Genomic DNA, 7,152 nt, shown 5'->3' with positions numbered 1-7,152 from the left:
ATCCGGGCTTCGATACCCGTGGTGGGCAGAGCACAGATAGCCCATTCTGTAGCTTTGTGCTTAATTACAAACAAAAATTGATTTCTTCATACCAACTCTGGTCAATTCTTTTTTTTTTTCATTAATGCATGTAAACTTGTTTCTTAATTTACTACTGTAACAATAAAAATATTTTTTGATCCGTCAAATAACATGCAAGATGTGAAATTTGAATAACATTATTTGGGAAGACCATATACGGGAATTCCACACTAAGTCATAAAGTTCGTGTATTTTCGTTTTTATCAAGCCTCTAATTTTTAGCATGTATTTTTATGTGCGCCTAAATTTAAGTTTGATAAATCTTAAAGCTTTGTCCCCTGTTTGGTCAGCGGTATGTTTACGGACTTATAACGTAAAAATCCAGGGTTCGATTCCCCGCTGTTGATACGGCAGATAGCCCAACGTAACTTTGCTCTGAAAAAGACAAACATACTTAAATAGTGATCCTAATAGTGTCTATCGTGCTACTTGTAAATCTACCTGAAGAAATCTTGGTGTTTGGCTATTTGCCAATTTTCGACTTTGGGACGCTCTGAATTGCTGAAAAGTGGCATATATACCAGAGATAGAGTGATTATGCCAAGTAGTTCTTCAGATCTATCTTCTGATGACCTGTACAGAAGACTTTTGTATTGCTATCTGTACATACAGAGTGTTAGCACATTTCCGTTAGTGTAGTTTTTCGAAAAACATTTCACAAAGATTTGCGCAAATGTTTGTACTTATATAAGTTTGGCGTATGTATTGTGTTCAACACACAATTATGCCTGTTATGTAATGTCACATCCTTATTTTCGAGTTAGTCACACGTGCTCAAGGGTTATTCCTTTTTTGGTGTTACGGAGCTCTTTCATGGAAGATGTCACTAGAGAATTCCCTGGTCTTTCACTGATTTTTTTTTTTTATGTGACATTACTCATGTAAAGGTTTAGGAATACTGGAAGGTGTTGTGTTCTATTTTTACTTAAAATGATCAAAGGACAAAAGCATTCTGACAGAATTAAAATGTCAAAACCTTTTGGTAAGAGGCATATAGTTTTTAGTTGCTTTCTTATTCATACCTTTCTCTGAGATAGAACTTTCATTAGTTATAAGTGTACCTGAAAACACCCCAATAGAACAAATATCTTATCTTTCAAGCTACTGACTTCTTTTTCATACTGTTTATTACCAGTTGGGTCCACATATTGCATCGTATTGAGTATTTTTACATTTCATTTATTACCCTTAATGTAAAGAATAGAATAAACAAAGTGGAGGAATCACTCATTTCCTATATAGAATGCATAGCTAACCCCAGCAGTAATTGGGGAGATTAATTACAATATTGGAGGTATTTAAAAGAAAAATTGTTTGACTCATTTGTTATTAGGATTGTTATAATTGAATCATTGTATTTAATTACTAAATTATGAATTTGTTTATTAATAATTGTTGTGTTAAAAGGAACAAATGTATCATGTTTGGTTCTATAAAAGAAGGATGTGTATATTCTTTTACCTTTGTGCACCTGAAGTCACTTTCTTAATGCTTCCACTTTATCAGATTCAGTAGCTTTGTGGATACATAAGTCGACACATTCCTAGCTGAAGCTTCAGACCTGCTTTTATTATCCTCTCAAATGTTATCATTAGGCTATTATTAGCAGTCTGAAATGTACAACCTAGCTTAACAAGTGTTGATATATATTAAACATCTCTCCTTTAGAAACCTTATAATACAAGGTCCAGCAGCTGTTGAAAGTAGCTCTCACAATACATAGGCCAAGTGGCATAACTCAAAATTCCTATGAGCCTAGTTATGCCAAAGTTTGTCTTACTTTTAATCATCAATTTCTATATGCCAGAAGCAAGTGCTAAGATGTTGAACTAGTGGGAGCCCTCTAAAGCTTTTAGACATACAGGGTGTCCAAAAAGAGTGGAACCATAGGCATTTCAACAAATTTTAAAATAAGGACTTAATAGGAGAGAGAGAGAGTTTTGATTTGTAAATGGTGTTACTTCTTTGCCTATAAATCTTAACTAAAGAATAATGTTCAGAGTTGTGTATTGTGCTAAATTATGGCATAAAGTAAAAGTTGTAGCTGTTAGAAATGCTGATGGCCCGGCATAGCCAGGTGGTTGGGATGCTTCACTCGCAATCTGAGGGTGACAGATTCCATATTCTGTCCTTGTAACTTGAAACAAGTTTGAATTAACAGCAGAATTAACTCGACCTTCTAATGCTTTGACAGCACCATAATCAATTGCAAAATAAGAAAATCTGCAAATCACCCATGGTTCCAGATATTTTGGGCATCCTGTACATGTTTGAGGGAATGGAAATACGGTGATGTGTGTTGCAAATGAATATTTTAGAGTAAGGTTGTGTTGATTGGATATCATTTGTTATATCATGGTTAATAGCTTATGTGATCACCTAAGTGTAATTAGTATCTAGTTCCAAAAATGAAAAGAAAATATATATGAGAAATAAATTAGTTACTAATTAATAAGTAGATGTAGGTGATTGTACAGGATACTAACCATGACAACGTATATGTTACCATGTTCTCCCAGCTGAGAACATAACCTTTGTGCACCTTCCTTCCTTGAATATGTTCACAAGAGGTCACTAGTGCACTTTCTGATGGCATAATTATTCTGTGTTGTGTTATATCAAGTTATGTTTGTCTAAGGCAGTTATCAAGTCTTACACAGACACCTTCATAGTCAGTCAGTATTTTATTTATTTAATTTTACTTGTGTACATCCAAATTGTTATTGCAATCTTCTACCAGTAACCTCAGATGCTCTGGAAGCCATGCATTTTGCTTAAAAATGCAATGTGGCTGAAGTAGCACTAGCTATCCTGCTAGTCTCAATTACATCATTGCACACCATTCCTTGTACCATAATTGATAATTGTTCATAATTACACATAATGAGTGGAACATATCTTCATCTAAGAAATTTACTTTCTAAGCAAATCCAGCTTTAGACAAAAAACAATATTTTATATACAACCCCCATCATTGTTTTTGTAGATAATAAGCACATGAGTCTGTATTCTTTGTTTACCATGCAAACACTACCTGTGCATTTCATGCAATACTTATTTCATCTTCTAAATGTGCTTTTGAAATCCACTGTTCTTGAGGACTTACTTGACTACCATCCTGTTTTCATTATCACAGAGCTACAGTTCACCTTTTTCACAGGCTATGCTCAGAGGCCTTCTCTTTTTTTGCAACACTTTTGTGATAGCATATTGATAAGTTTCATGTTATCATTCCCTGCCATATAAAGTGGTGCTGGTAACTAGGCATGCTTTAAAGTTTAAACATTTGATTATTACTTCATTTATGAGGTCGAACCACCTAATTCTGGCTTTCTAACATTGAACTTAAGATCAATCGAATAAGATGAACTTGCTGAATAAATCTCTCCATTAAGTACTGTAGGTGTTTCCTTGCACCACATTAATCTTGCATGTCATGAGAATTCATGCCATTGAATTTGGTAGAAGAGGCCAAGAGGTGCAGCAGAGACTAGGAACCTTTGTCGTACCTTAAACAAACCACACAGTAAAAATAATCTGGTGAGGGAACTTCATTTTGTAGATGTTTGTGCCCTTGTAGCTCATTCAGGAGAGGACCTTCAAACCAACATTTGTACAGAGGTTATACACTAGCCAATTTTTGGAGTCGTGTGTCATTAAAAGTGTATCAACATTGACAATGTCAATCTAAGTATGGTGAAAAAATTCATATACCTAGGCAGCATCATGTCCTGTGACAATAGTATTGCTGCAGAGCTGAACAACTGTATCTTGAAAGCTTCTCACCTTCAGAGAAAAATTTATGGTGCCAACATGGAATTCTGTTTTTAACAAAATGCAAGGTCTGCTATGCCAAGGTTCATTTTGCTGTAATGTATGGTAGTGAATCTTGGTATCTATATTGCATTCACTTTGGACTCCTCTCCAAGATTCAATTTTTTAATCTGTGAATCATCACGAACATCAGATGGTTGGTTAAAATATCCAATGAGGAAGAGCTTCAACATGCCAAGGAGCCTAAAATTATTGTTTATGTTTGTCAGCTTAGGTGGGCAGGGCATGTTGCATACATGGAGAACATATGTGTACTAAAGATAACACTTTAGAGTCAGTTGAAGAATGGAACAAACAGTCAAGGAGGGGAGAAAGTCAGATTGAAAATATACTAACACTGAATATGAAGCACAATCAAGTTTCATAATCCAGCTGGGAAGCCCTAGCTCTTGACAGTGTCAAGTAGCACTCTAAGATCATAACTAGAATCATGAGTATGAGGAAAAGAAAGATATTTGGAGAAGGATCAAATGTGGCAAGGCAGTGTCAGTCAGTGAAAACCTTGTCTATAGTGTATGTAACCTGGTTTGTGGATCGGAGATTGGCCTTCTTAGCCACAGACATACATGAAACTTTGGAAGACATCATCAATCTACAAGACAGCTGAAGAATTTCAGTCCAGCACTGGAGAATGGGTACATTAGTGTCTGTATATTGTATAGAACAGTATAGACAAAGTTTTTTTTTCCTATGGCCTTATGATTAGTTTACTAGACTGTGTGTTGGAAGGTCCAAGGTTCAAACCATGAATATACTCTGTATTTACAAGTATGGTGTGTTAATTACCATGACAATCAATCTCATTATTTGGAGAGTAGCCATGTAGGTGGCAGGTGCTGCTGATGCATTGCCCTCCCTTGTTTTTCTTTGTTTTTAATTATGCACAAAGCTACACAAGGGCTATCTGTGCTCTGCCAACTACGGGTATCGAAACCCAGATTCTAGCGTTGTCAGTCCCCAGACATACCGCTGTGCCACTGGGGGGAACCCTCCCTTGACCTGCAATTATAAATTAGGGGTGATTATCCTAACAATTAGTGAACTTTGATCTAATTGTTTAGCCATGTGTTGGATAAAGTGTCATTAAGGGTAAAAATACCAATCTATTCATATATAAAATTATAGAAGTATGTATGATGTTTTATTTCTCTATCTTATATATTTATGTGTATAATACACAAAACTGTTATTTTGCTTCTCATATGAAACTGTGTATATGGTTATTTTTTTTTTTTTTTTTTTTTTTTTGTTGCTGCTGCTTTTTGTGCCCACAGAGCATGAAGTACCTATGTATATTTAATTACAATATTTGTTTTTGGTACAAAACAGTGTGTTATTATGAACAGAAGACTAATTAACATTCAGCTCAGAATTTAGATGTTTGATATTAAAACATTTTCCTTAATGTGCAGATCCTGGCATTGGACATTCAGAAAAATTGTTATATTTTCCTTTAATCTTTAGATTAATAAAATGAACATGGTACTTTGTAGATGAATTATTTTTGTTTAGACTGATTGGTTGGTTGTTTTGTTCAGTAAGGATGTTTAGAAGACATTTTCCTGATTTAAAATAAATTTTAACTTAAATCCGCAAACCCTTTGAAGCTTTTCTCATGGGAATGTAGAGTATAGAAATGATTGAGTTGTGTTGGGCTAGGTCTTGTTGTGAGCATTGAGGAATCTTGTTCTTCTTGGTAGTAGATATAAAACTGGAAGAAAAAGCTAAAAGGACTTGCCACAAATTTAATTTTAAAAACCAGAATCCTCAACACTTATACTGAAGAAACTGGTCAGACCACAGAACAAATTATAAGAACACAGATGCAACTAGACTATCACATCCTGATTAATTAGTCTTGGCTGAGCATAACTACAAAACAGGAAATATCATAAATTAAGATCATCATATAATTTTAGACAAAGCTCACTACTGGAAAGAAAGAAAAGTCAGAGAAGTTACTTACATCAGTGACCTATGGACAACCACCCTCAACAAACTCTGCAGATAAAATGATAAATCACAGTCCTACTGACAACACTTACCAATAATTGTATTCACTCAACCAATAATGTTTGGACCTTTAGTATAAGGCCATCCTTACCTGTAGAAAACACTATGCAAGTACCTACAATGACCTGAAGATTACATAGAAGGAAGAAAAGAGATGCAGAGAAAACATGACTCCTGTAATAATTGATGGTCTACTTAGCATATACTCATTCAGAGAAATTTGCAACTTTATCAAGAAGTACAAGCCTAATGCTGGAGTCATTGCAAAGAAAACCAAAAGACTTCATGATGGTGTAATTTTCATTAAACCATGATCACCAGAAGTTCTTGCATACCTGTATTCCTCTTAGAACTCTGAACCTCTTGTGGAATGCCATCCGGCACCTTTTTTCAGAATTTTTATGAGGAATGTGGAACTGTCCATAACTACACAGAAAATCAAAAACACAATAAAAGAGCATGTCATCAAATATCCACACTGCTCATAATATCAAGCTGGTGAAGACTGGAAGGACTATTTTCAGCTGAGAAAATTATCCCTTTATTCTCCAACTTTATCTCATCAGAGTATTCTTTGGTGATATAGCAGTTTCTGTTGTCTATGCTCTTCTTCAAAACAAAACTCAGGATGCCTATGAGGAACTTCTGCAGACACTAATGAACCATTATCAAAAACTAGACCAAGCTCCTGATGTAGTTGACTTGAACAAGCTGTCATTCAGGCCATCTGCACTATAATTGGATCAGACACTCACATACAAGGATGCTTCTACCACCTGACACAGAACACCTGGAGAAAAGTTCAAGAAATTGGCCGTCCCAATACCTACCGAGATAACATCTTTCGACAGTTTTCTGGGGAACTTGATGCACTTGCTCTTCTGCCTGTAGATGATGTTCCTGTCAGTTTACGTTACCTTTAGGATACCTTCCAACCAGGTGCTATGGGACTTGGGCTACTTCGACAACACCTACGTTAACGATATACATCTTCCACAATGTAGACGTAACCCAGTAAACAACCTGCGCCTTGTTCCACCCCGGTTTTCTCCAGTACTGTGAAATGTTCATGAAGCCACACTTAATGACTACCCCAGGACCAACAACCAATGCAAAAGATGGAATTGCAGATTCTTCCACCTCGTAGGATGCCAGCACCCATCTATCTATAGAAGTGCATCAAGGCTATACAGCAAGAAGAGGCTACCATTGCTTGCATACTAG

The 7,152-nt window shown here is 35.7% G+C and overlaps 1 pseudogene; it reads left to right on the top strand.

Moving 5' to 3' along the window:
• The first annotated feature begins 4,345 nt into the window (after window positions 1-4,345).
• LOC111088974 lies at window positions 4,346-7,152 on the top strand (annotated as a pseudogene).

This window comes from Limulus polyphemus, unplaced genomic scaffold (assembly GCF_000517525.1).
Source record: "Limulus polyphemus unplaced genomic scaffold, Limulus_polyphemus-2.1.2 Scaffold4901, whole genome shotgun sequence".
NCBI classification, from domain to species: Eukaryota; Metazoa; Arthropoda; class Merostomata; order Xiphosura; family Limulidae; genus Limulus; species Limulus polyphemus.
Note: the sequence above shows the minus strand (reverse complement) of the source record. Positions and strands in the feature narration are given on the sequence as shown.